Genomic DNA, 12,975 nt, shown 5'->3' on the forward strand with positions numbered 1-12,975 from the left:
AACTACTTGAGCTAATAAATTCAGCAAAGTGGTGGGATATAAGATTGATGTACAAAAGTCAATAATGTTTCCATATACACATAATGACCTAAGGAAACAATTAAGGAAAGACTTCCATTCAAAATAGCAATCCAAAGAATCAGGTATCTGGGAATAAATCCAACTAGGGATGTCAAGGAGTTGTATACAGAAAACTATAAAACATTGCTAAAAAAATTTAAAAAATGACCTAAATACGTGGAAAGACATTCTATGCTCATAGATTGGAAGGTTGAATGTTGTTAAGATGTCAGTTCTACCCAAATTCCTGTATAGATTTGATGCAATAAAAATCCCAGCAACCTACTTTGAAGACTTAGAAAAGCTAGTTATCAAATTTATTCGGAAGAGGAAGGGACCTTGAATAGCTAAAGATGTCCTAAAAAAGAAGAGGGAAGTGAGAGGACTAACACTTTATGACTTTAAAGCTCACTATAAAGCCACAGTGGTCAAACCTGCATGGTACTGGCACAAAGATAGATGTATTGACCAATGGAATCAAATCAAGAGTGCAGAGATAGACCACCACATTTATGCACAATTGGTTATCGATAAAGCCCAGATCCACAGAACTAAAGCAGAATAGTCTTTTCAATAAGTGGGCATGGGAGAATTGCATATCAATAGCCAAATAATGAAAGAAGACCCTTATTTTACACCCTATACTAAAATTAATTAAAAGTGCATTAAACACATAAATGTAAGAGTCAGTACCATATAACTTACAGAAAAAATGTAGGGAAACATCTTCAAGACCTGATAATGGGAGGTAGCTTCAGCAGCAAAAGAAAAAGTAGATAAATGGAAACTCCTTAAGATCAAGAGCTTCTGTGCCTCAAAGGACTTTGTCAAAAAGGTGAAGAGTCAGCCAACTCACTGGGAAAAAATGTTTGGAAACCATATGTTGGATAAAGGCTTGATAACCTGTGTGCATAAAGAAATTATACAGCTCAACAACAAAAGAAGAAACAATCCATTTTTAAAATGGGCAGAGGATGTGAATAGACACTTTTCCAAAGATTAAATACAAATGGCTAAAAAGCACATGAAGAGGTGTTCATCTTCATTAACTGTAAGAGAAATGCCCTTCAAGACAAAAAGAAGATACCACTTCACACCTATAAGAATGGTTGCTATTAAACAAACAGAAAACTACATATGTTGGGGAGGATGTGGAGAAATCGGAACACTTATTCACTGTTGGTGAGAATGTATAATGGTACAGATGCTGTGGAAAACGGTCTGGCGATTCCTCAGAAAAGTAAATTTTGAGTTGCCCTATGACCTGGCAATACCTCTGCTTGGTGTATACCCAGAAGAGCTGAAAGCAGTGACATGAGCAGACATTTGCATATGATTCATAGCACACATAATATTCATAGCAGTACTATTCACAACTGCCACTACATGGAAAGAAGCCAGATGCCCATGAACAGACAAGTTGATAAACAGAATGTGGTATATACATAAAATGGAATATTATGCAGCAGTAAAATGAAATGAGGTCCTGAAACAAGACAACATGAGTAAACCTTGAAGATGTAATGCTGAGTGAAATGTCAGACACATAGATACTTTATGATTTTGCTATTATGACTCTGGTAAAGGTAATCTCAGATGTTATACTGTAGAATATAGCAGACCTAGATGTATACAGAGGCTAAAGACAGGGAAAAGGCTACCCAATGATGTTAAAAAACTTAAATGCAAGGGAATGGAAAGAAGTGATGGTAACTTATTAGTGGGATTATATGTAACATTGCAATATTGAAGGTGAATATGATTGAAAGGGAATGTGTAGTGCTATGTATCCCACTGATTAAATCTACAATTATAAATAAATTCTCACATGAACTATTTCAAAGGTTTGATATTGGACAGAGTCAGTAGTAGAAGGGTATGGTTGGGGGGGGGGGGTGACTAAAATTGCATCCATTGGCCAGTAGGTAACAAGAAGACATCAACAGTACCACACAACCCTGCCAAGGGCAACAAATTGTGGGGGAGAGATAAGTGATAACGGGTAGTTTTGATTTGATATTTGGTGAGGCTCTGTTAGTCGGTTCTTTCTCTATATGATCCATTGAAAATTGTCTAAAATTGAGAGTGCTGCTGCTTGTACAACCAACTGAGGATACTGTAAGACATGGTTTGTTTATTTTGAACATTAGCCATGATGCCCAATAGATGGAGGGGGCCTAAGGGTGCAATGACTGAGAAGTAGAATGGCGAACTGTGATAAATTTATATGATGGAATGTGGTGCAGCAACAAAAAGGAAGAACATTGAGAGGTATGCAATGAACTGAATAAACCTTGGAAACAATATGTTGTGCAAAATATGCCAGAAACAAAAGAACAAATATGCTAAAGTCTCTTTCAGAAAATGCTTACAAGAAAATAGGGGCCTATATGATAAGCTGTTATAGCAGCCACACTTAGTCTGGAGTTGTAAGTGTATTTCTGGATTCTGAGACAACTGTGCTATATTTGTCAGCTGGTATTTTCCTGGAACTTTTAGTAACTCTGTGACACCTAAGACCTAGAAATGGAGTGCTGCTGCAGCCCTGAAAGTTAGCATAGCTAAATAAAATAATTAAGTAACCGAAAAACAGATCAGGCCTCAATCAGAGATAAAAACGAAGCCAGTCTGGCTGGGGCTAAGGTTAATCAGAATACAGAGTAAAAGATGATAGTGTATGTACTCTAGACCTTCACCTACTGTATGAAACCAAAGGCAGAGAGCTTTATTGTGTGTAGAATGTAAATTTTCTGTAACAATCTAAATCAACATGTCAGGATAGCTCATTTAAACAATCTAAACTCCTGGAGTCCAGAATGGAAATGAGGCCTCATAATTCTGTATAGCTTAATATAATACCTGGAGAGATCCAAGATTATAGTGGGCTGATAATTAAGAAGTATTGGTAAAATGGTTTGCCAAACCCAAACCCAAATCATTTGTGTTGACCTGAAGAACACCTACGACTCTATCTGAGATTTTACAAAAGTTTCATGCACTAAGATAACTTTCCAGATACCTACAACCTCCAGATTCTGGAGGTTGGCCAGATAAATCCTGAAACCCAAAGTGGCCAGCCTCTCCAAGAACATCAACCAGTTCCAGCCCCTATTCCATACTATTGACACCCTTTTCCAACATGAAAAAGTTACAGTGGTCATGGCCCAAATACCTGATTGGGAGAAGGATCAAAGAAGTAGGAAGAGTTATAACAGACAAGATAAGATTTAACAAATGAGTTTGAATGCTGAATCATTGCACTGATAATTCTTTTAGTCTCCCTTTTCTTGGATCAGCCAGGAGGAAAAACGTGTGATAGTGTAACTGTACACCATACTAAACTCTGAAATCTGTTTTATAATTACTTGTTGCGGTGCACTTTGAAATTTATTGCTTTTTTTTGTATATTTGGTATTTTTCACAATAAAAAATGTTCAAAAAAATATTGGTAGAGTCCCTTGAGGATCCAAGGGAAAAAAAAAAGGAACTATTAAACTTTCCCTTCTGGGTAACACCAGGTACCCTCTCAACTATTGGGGGCTCCTGAGAAAAGAGGCCAAGTCCTTGATTTTGAGGATTTTTGTTATGAAACTTATTTCTGTAGTGGAGAAGCCAAGACTGTCTATAAGGAGGCCTAAGAGTTGCTTCTAGGAAATCTTTTTTGTTTCTCAGATTTGGTCTCTTTCTTTCTAAGCCTGACCCTGAAAGGAAAACCATTACCCTCCCCATGGGACCTGACATTCAGAGGTAAAGACTCCTTGACAATGTGGAATATAACTCCCAAGGATGAGACTGACCCTGACACTGTGGGATTGATAATACCTTCCTCAGCAAAAGGGGGAAAGGAAGTGTAATAAAATAAGGCATCAGTGTCTAAGAGAAATCAAATGTAGTCAAGAGGCTTACTCTAGAGGCTGCTATTATGCAAGCTTTAGTTAGATAGTGCTAACTGCTATGTTTTGCTAAACCCCAACCAACATCGTCACTCCTGTTAACTCTTAAGAACACCTAGGGCTCATAGTGAGACTGTATAGAAATTTCAAGCATTAAATTTGCTTTCCTGGAACCTATAGTTTCCTGGGTTTTCATAGGTGATATAAATCCTGGAAACCTAGATGGATCAGCTTCTCCAAGATTATCAACTAATTACATCCCCCTGTCCTTTAGAGTAGATACCTCTTCTCTACAGGAAAATGTCAGAACGGACATTGCCTAAAGATCCCTATAGAATGGGAAAAGGATCAAAGGAGGAGAAGGAGTTATAATAGAGAAAAGAGGATTTAACAAATGAGTATGACTGTTGAATCACAGTATTGATATTTCTTCTAGCCTCCAGTGTTTTGGAGCAGCTGGAAGGAAAGATCTGAAATAGGAAAACAGTGACCCATAACTAACTGAAATCTGTTCTTTAACTTCTTGTCAAAATGTACTTTGAAAATTATTTTTTCTTTCTTTTCTTTGTATATGTGTTAAATTTCACAATAAAAACATTTAAAAGTAAAAATATACTCATAATTATATAGTCGTTTTTCATATTGTTGAGTACTTTATAACAGCAATACATTAAATTTGTTTTGCACAAGGGATTTTTACCTGTGGTCCAAAGATGTTTTTTAGGGAGATCACTGAAATTGTATGCAAAACTTATAAAATGTTTGCTTTTTACATTTTTCTTTTTCCTGGGAGCATGTCCATGCCTTCTTTAGAGTCTCAATATTTGAATGACTCCAAAATGATTGAGGGCCAGTAGAGAGTTATGGTTTATAGACTGTTTGTGAATGACAGATTGCATATTTACACATAAAGACTATCACATCAGCCTTTTAAGGTATATTGTTTTCATTTCCAGAAAACTATTGAGAACCTATTCTTTGTACATTACAATACTAGGCACCATGGGTTATACATAGATTTTCAGTATGGTACTTAAAATTGTAGCTGTAGTTACAAGAAAACACCTTTGTTTTCTTTGTATTCAGCAGTTTGTAAGGAAAAGAAAATTAAACAGTTGGAGCTTCATCAGGCAACTGGGGATAGAAAGATGAAAAAAGTGTAGCTTCCAATCTCAAGGAACTCGTGGTTTAGTCTAAAAGACAGATATGATTTAGTTCATTGTGATATAATATTTTAATGATGTGAATAGAGTATTGTCTTCTGCCCAATTCCTGTTCTTCTTCTGACTGTGCTCAGTTCTCACTCTTGTCTTGACCAAGCCATTCAATTTCCATAGGTGGTACTGTACTTGGGTCTCAAGCAATACACTTGATCACTTTAAACATGGTGCTAGTGTAATGGCATGGAGGTAGTGGCAGAAGGCAGCGGGAGTTTGAGGCCGTGCTCCTAGTTTCTCAGGGCCTACATGAAACTTGTAAGAGACCTAGTAGTGCCTATATATCCTGGTGAGGAGGCTAATAGCCACCTGAATTTAGAATGAAGAAATCTGTGTGTTCAAGAATTTCAAGATTAGAGACAAATGGCCTGACCATGGTACAAGGGTGGGAATTAGCACATACCTATCACCATTTCGCAGTCAGTGACAACAACAACTATGACAACCACCACGGCAGGAAAGAATATCCCCTGGTTTCCAGTCTGGGGAGTTGTCAGTTAAGATACTCTATAGCGGAGGGCAGTGAAGACCCAGAGAACTTTATTTGAATATGAGGACCACCTTTCTTCTGCCTTGAGGAAATTTGAGGACTCTCTCTTTCATGCAGTTAGATACCAGTTGAAGGAAAACAGGGCCCGGGAAAGAAATCAGTAAGACTGTGCATTTGTCTTAGCCATCTAAAAGAGACATTTATAAGATTACTTAAAGAGGCTGTTCAAGTTATTGGACCAGCCTCAGATGACCAGATTGGACTGAATTTAGTTATCCTTTTGACCCCCATCACCCATCTAGTATGAAGATGGGCTGTTGGAGGTGGAGTATGAGAAGCTGAAAGGAGATCAGATTAGTTTGAGTAAAAGTAAACTTTGCTGCTTTATATATGCTTATTTATTAAGAAAGGAATGTAAATTTACCTATTTGCTGTCCTCTTGGCATAATTTGGTTTAGATGCATGGCTCATCTGGCCAGATGTGCCAGTATTGAGCCCTGTCCTAGTTTTTAACCTAAGCCGATATATCAGCATGACAGCCAATGTTTAAGTGACTTTAAGAACCATATCACAGTGGTTTACTGAATCTTAATAAATTACCTTTTCTTTTAGAGCAGCCTCTGTTCATTTGGTCACTTGGAGTGCTTTTTTTTAACACTTGGATTTGGCAGACATTTTCTGATACTGATGTGCCCATAGTGAACTGAATGTGGTTAAACAGCTTGGAACACTGGCATTGAATAGTCTCTGAACACATGTGCCAAAGAATGGCAAGCCAAGGCATCTGGTGCCAGCTCTGACGAGTTTCATTTCTGCTGCTGCTCCTACTTCTAGATGTCTCCTTAAGCTGTATACATTTATTTTGCTTTTTGTGTCACAAATTTCCAATTTGGATGTCAAATTTCCATTAAGATCTTAGCTGCCTTTTTTTGGTACATGAGTACCCCCCTTGTGCCAGGTATTGCTTAGTCATTTTATGTATGCTTACATGATCACTCTGTGAGCTAGATTAACCCTATTTCTTTTCTTTTCTTTTTTTTTTTTTTAACCCTATTTCCAAGTGAGAAAATTGATGGTGCATTTTGTAGAATAGAATGAATTTCAGTACCTGGAGTTAAGTGCTTAGAGAATTAAGTAAGATAATATGTAAAGTGCCAAATACCCTGTTAAGTTCAACAATCAGTAAATGGATTACATTTTCTCTTTTAAGCTCTATTTGAATTTCTGGTGGTTTTGTCTCCATTCTAGAACCTAACTGGAGAAGAATTTGAGATACATTATAAGGAGCTGTTAAACAGGGCTTTGAAAAAGACATCTAGACTCCTAAACATTGACAAGATTATGATGCCCCCTCCTGTGAAACTCAGAAGGAAGTATTAGACTGTAAAGTAAGAATAAGCAAATCTAATACTAATCTGAGTTTTTTCCCCAAAAGGACTACTTTTATCTTCGTTCTGAAATATCAACCTTAAAAATGTTCTTTCTCTTTCTTTTTTTGTGGTGCTGTTGTCTTGGTGGTGTCTTAGTATTTGCTGGTGTGTCTGTTGGGTGATACAGCACTAGCCACAGAATGTTTCAAATTTTATTTGTCACTGATCTAGTTCGCTAGCTGCCAGAATGCAACACACCACAGATGGATTGGTTTTTTTTTTTTTGTTAAAAAAAAAATGGAACGGTTCACAAATTTGTGTGTCATCTTTGCGCAGGGGCCATGCTAATCTTCTCTGTATCATCTCAATTTTAGTATATGTGCTGCCGAAGCGAGCACTGGATTGGCTTTTAATAAAAGGGGATTTATTTAGTTAGTTCTTCAGAGGAAAGGCAGCTAATTTTCAGCTGAGGTTCCTTCTTACGTGGGAAGGCACAGGGTGATCTCTGCTGGCCTTCTCTCCAGGCCTCTGGGTTCCAACAACTTTCCCTGGGGTGATTTCTTTCTGCATCACCGAAAGCCTGGGCTGAGCTGCGAGTGCTAAGATGAGGTATGCTGAGCTGCCTGGGCTGTGCTACGTTGAGCTCTCCCATTTAAGCACCAGCCGATTAAATCGAACATCATTACAGCAGGCATGCCTCTTAGCTGACTCCAGATGTAATGAGCAACAGATGGGGTTCATGTACCATTGGCTCATGTCCATAGCAACAGAACTAGGTGTCATCACCTGGCCAAGTTGACAATTGACTCTAACTACCACAGTCATGTATCAAATAAATTGGTGTGATAAAGATAATATTATCAAATTCAAAGAGAAACGATTCAAAAATTATTTTATCTATACCTTTTGGAGATGACCAGTCAAAAAAGAAATTGTGCTTGGCAGTTGGGTTAGACAATCCAGGTTATAAGAAATAAGTGTAAAACTTATTTCTTGACTACGAGTTCACAGTTTTGGATGAGGGAAGAGAGGAAAACATTTTTTGAATTTTAGGTAGGTTTTATTAGGCTTGAAGTACACATATACAATCTTCTTTCTTCCTTACTTTTTTTTTTATGTGTGTCCATTTATTGATTGCTGGAAATACAGCCTATTGAGAATACATGACATGCATTTTTTTGGGGAAATTAACTAAATCTGAAAAGAAATCATTCAATAAGCCTGCTGTGAGTTAATAAGCTAACATAGATTAGATCTGAGGACAGGGTGGGGACAACTGAAACAGCCACTTACAGTTGTTATTAAGATTCCAGGTATAAATTCTTAGAACTCATTTATTCTTAATTACTTAGGAAGATCAGTCTGCATCTTTAGCATAAACCACTGCTAGGAGAGATGTGAATCATTTAACTACTAAAAGAGAATCATGCTTACTTTAATTTCTTTAAGACAATGCCAATATTACAAATTCTTCTGTACCACTCATATACCTCAGAATTATAAGGAGCTATACATGTTAAGAAAAGATTAATAATGGATGCAAAAGACTATTAATTTGATCCCAGGATTTATTGCCGAATTACATCCAGTTCTAAAATTAGCAAATTTTCACACCCATGTTGTCAATTTTTCTCCAAGATTTTTAATTCCTTGATAGAATAAAATGATATAAATTAAATTCCAGTTACACTTAAAAGGACAGAAAGATTAATTTACTAAGATGCCTTGGAACATCATTACAAACTATTTAATTGAAAACATGGTGTATGTGTATACCATAGTGCTGAAATGAATCCATATCTATAGGGTTATACACCAAAATTTTGTAATGGATTTTGTTTTCTTAAAATGACAATATCAGTGTCACTTGATGTTCAAGTAATTTGGATTATTTTTATGGTAGTAGGGATAAAAAACAGAAAGTTACATCCCAATAAACAAAAAAGGGGAAGATTTTGACTTTTTTTTTTTGAAGAGGCGAGGTCTGCTCCTTTAATAAACGGTATTCTTTCCTAATGCATAGGAGAAATGGGTTATGGCTTGCAGTGCTGGACAAATCGAGGGTATAAGCATACATCTCGGATGTGATACCTATTCAGAATCCAAGTTAAGAATCGTTCCAAGCCCAAGCCATATCCTCCATGAGGGCATGTTCCATATTTTCTCTGATCTGTATACCAGTAATAGGGTGTGGGGTCAATCCCTTCCCTTTTATAGCCGGCCAGGATTTCTTCACTATCCCAGATACACATTGAGCCTCCCACAATCTCACCAACATTAGGCATCAATACATCAACTGACTCAGTGAGGCGGGAATCCTCAGGACATCGCTGCATATAGAAGGATTTGATCTCTACAGGAAACTGACACAGCAAGATTGGTTCATTAATGGTGTCTGTCATCAATCTCTCAGGAGCTTCTGGGATATCTTCTCCAAATTCATAGAAAGTTCCATCTTCTTTCTTTATATTGTGTTCTTTTAGCCACACAATGGCATCTGAATAGTTCATCCATTTGAAAGGCCGTTTAGGAGGCTTGAAGTTCGGGTTGAGTTCATATACTATGCTTGCTGCGGATGATTTCAAGACTCTATCTACCACATCACAAACCAGGTCCTCCAGGCAGTTCAGAAGGTCCTCAAAGGTTAGGAAAGGGCACTCTGCTTCAACATGAGCGTATTCTGCCAGGTGCCTGCGTGTCCTAGACTGTTCTGCCCTGTAGGACTGCGCAATGCAGAACACATCACCCAGAGCCGGGATGCAGGTCTCCAGGTACAACTGAGAGGACTGAGTCAAAAATGCCTCCTCCCCAAAGTAGTCAAGCTTGAAGAGTGTAGCGCCACCTTCCACTTGTGTTTGTACTAATGTCAGAGGAGTGACTTCATAGTATCCTCTATCAAAGAAGTGGTCTCTAAAGCACCTGGTAACCACTGACCGTGCTTTTAAGATTTTGGACATGTTTTCTCCTCAGATCATCATGTGCCTGTTGTTAAGCTGGACGTCAACATCAGACTCTTCGTTGATCAGGTTATCGGCTCCTCCAGCAGGGGCCAACCCAATTAGTTCCCAGAAGTCACAATTCAGCTCATGGCCCCCTGGAGCCTGTTTCCCCTTTGGCATGAGATTTAGAGTACCATACACTGCGACACTGCTCTCAGTGGACAGAACCACCCCGTTGTAACACTGACACAGCTCATCCGACAAGACACACTGCAGATAACCGGTACCGTCCCGCAACACCAAAAACATTAAATTCTTTCCTTGCCTACGCAGCCTATGGACCCAGCCAAACACCTTTACTCTTTGGCCTCTGTGGGCTTCTAATGCATGAATCTTCACCTCTTTTTTTTCCTGGGATTCACTCTTCATTTGTTCCCTATGCCACATTTTTTAATGTTCTTCATCTGTGATTTGGAAATAATATCCCACCTCTCATTTTCTTTTTGTGAATCCACATAAATGGTAGGAAATGGTTCTTTTCCTACTGTCATCAGAGCCTTTAGACCTGTTTTAAAAGGTTTCTCCTTGGTTCCATCACCAGTAGCATCATTTCCTTCTCGATCCGAGACATATAGTTCTCCTAGCACCATCCCCGCGGTAGCCCTGGTCACCTCCAAAGACATCGTGTGCAACGCTGCCGCTGCCTCGTCAGCCCAGCGTTCCCCGGCACCTTCCCCGACTTGCGACTTGCGAGTTGCATCATGTAACGAAAGGCCCTTGCCGCCATCGCCCCTCTTCCTTACTTTTTGACTATTTGCCTAGTATACAGTCAGTACTTGATAAATGATTGTTTCATAATTGTAAGTGGTAACTGCATATTTCAGTCTGAAGTAAAACTAGAGTTCAAAGAGAGTTTATGGAACAGGTGGGGGACTAATTAGCATCTGAACAAGGGGTAGTCTGGTTCAGCTGAGGCCCTGCACACCAGAGTGGGGAGGGAGTTGGGGTGGGCCTTGGAAGTGGTCCTGTAGGGAGGCACACTGCTAGCTCCTTTTAGGAAGTAATGTGAATTAAATTGAGATATAATGTTTATTAATTCAACTCTTTGAAAACCATCCCTAATGGTATCTCTTTTCTTTTGTTTCCTTAAAAGTAATTATCTTTTGGTAGCCATGGTAACTCTTTAGAAGCTCTATTATGCATGTAATCTGTATACATTGAACTATTTGCTTCAGCATTCTAAACGTTTTCCCTGTATACCCAATTATTCTGTATTTACAGTGTTCCCTTTCTTCTGGTGAAGATTCGTGTTTCCCTTTAGATTTCCAAAGATGATTTTAAAAAGAATGAGGGATGACAGTGTGACTAATGAACTACTGTAAATGACCATCATCTTTGTCATTAATGTTCATGCCATTATTTGCTTGTATTTACATATCTCTAGGCAATTCTTAGATTGAGAAACTTTGAACACGTGGCACGCACTACTCTGGTTTCCCCGCTTTCCAGTTCCCCAAAACCCTTACTCCTCTTACTCCCAGAGCCCCCACTCCTCCCTTCTTCCTCTTCTCTGACTTCCCCAGCCCAGTGTGATACCCTTAACGCCTCTTGCTTGGCTCTGGTCCTGCCAGTTATACCTCTATGTTTGCATCTTTCCTTTTTCTGGACTGCTTCGTAGCCTGTTGCTAACCTTCATAGCTCAGCCTTTCTCCTGATCTAGTCTCAGACTGGTTTTCTTTTATGTCTTGACTCTCTCTTTCAGAGAAATTTTGCACCTGCATCCCAGCTCACCTAGTTGAGACTAGATGGTCTCATGTTTGATTCCCTTCTTTAGTCCGTGTATTTTTTAACCTTTGAATCTTTTTCCTCACCTGGAAAGTAGCACAGATAACACCTGTCCCCCCTCCCCGTCTCCCCCCTCCCCCGGGTTAGATGAGGAGATGGAGCTAAATCACCTGGTATGTAGAAAGAGTCTGTAACTCTTCCTTTCTCTCAACCCTTTACATTGTAAAACTATTTTTAAAGAAAACGTATTCACCAAAATGTATCAAGTTTCTGCTTTGTGCATTGTGCACCTGTTCTAGGCACCAGGGGTATAACATAGGCAAAAATAGTTTAATAGACCAAGAAGAGACAGTAAGACAATGAGATAGCATTAAAATTTCTTAAAATGTTTGTTCACTTATAAAACAGTGATGCTAAGAACAATGTAACCAATACATAAAAAATTATATTGATATCTTAAGTATCCTTTAAGTTATGGAAAATATGTTTTTTAAGACTTTTTACCACCTTTCAATTTTTGTTCATGTCCTCCAGTATTTAATGGTTTCCTTAATGGTGGTTACAGCTTTAATGGACCTCTGTCTCTGAAATGATTGCATTTAGTTTTGTTAGACAAGGTGGATCTTACACAAGTATTTGGAACTGGCTCCAGTAGTGGTTGTTGTTTTTACTTCTAGTTAAGTGACTTCCTACAGCTAAGAACAGTAACAAAACCTTTAACAATTTTGTCTGAGACGGTCATTGGTTGATATTGCTTAGAGCACAGTGTCTTAATATAGGAAAGTTTTCAGGAAAGGTTTGTGGACCCAGGAAGTGTTTATTTCTCTGGATAAGATTTTATGCTTTTCTTTTTGGTGTTTTGTCAACATTTACATTTGATGTTTATCAGTAGTAATAAACATCATCCCAAATAATGTCTGTCTTTTTCTCTTAGCTTATTTTTGTACTTAAAAAATGTAAAATTTGTCCTGTTTGAGTTATGTTTATTTTTTAAGTATCTGAAAATTACTTTATAGTATTGAAATACTAAATAAACCTCTCTTTAGCTTATTACATATAACTCATATACTTTCAAGTACATAAAAAGGCATATAAATAAATATTTATTGATTGACTTCTTGGTTTAATATTGGTATTTTCAAACTAGAAGAGGAACATTTATATTTACGGTGGCTTACCTGTGAAAATTTATGTAGCTTTCATTTAGTCCCAGAATTGTAG

General features: G+C 38.0%; 1 protein-coding gene, 1 non-coding gene and 1 pseudogene across 5 annotated transcripts in view; 1 reads left to right on the forward strand and 2 right to left on the reverse strand.

Moving 5' to 3' along the window:
- Positions 1–12,975, forward strand: part of IGSF11 (immunoglobulin superfamily member 11) — a 341,723-nt gene that overhangs the window by 155,375 nt on the left and 173,373 nt on the right. The window lies entirely within an intron of this gene.
- On the reverse strand, positions 7,322–7,428 carry LOC143649045 (U6 spliceosomal RNA). The gene has a single exon (XR_013158923.1). It is a non-coding gene; the product is annotated as a U6 spliceosomal RNA (small nuclear RNA).
- Positions 8,778–10,714, reverse strand: LOC143648370 (asparagine--tRNA ligase, cytoplasmic pseudogene; annotated as a pseudogene).

The sequence above is a fragment of the Tamandua tetradactyla genome, chromosome 10 (assembly GCF_023851605.1).
Source record: "Tamandua tetradactyla isolate mTamTet1 chromosome 10, mTamTet1.pri, whole genome shotgun sequence".
NCBI classification, from domain to species: domain Eukaryota; kingdom Metazoa; phylum Chordata; class Mammalia; order Pilosa; family Myrmecophagidae; genus Tamandua; species Tamandua tetradactyla.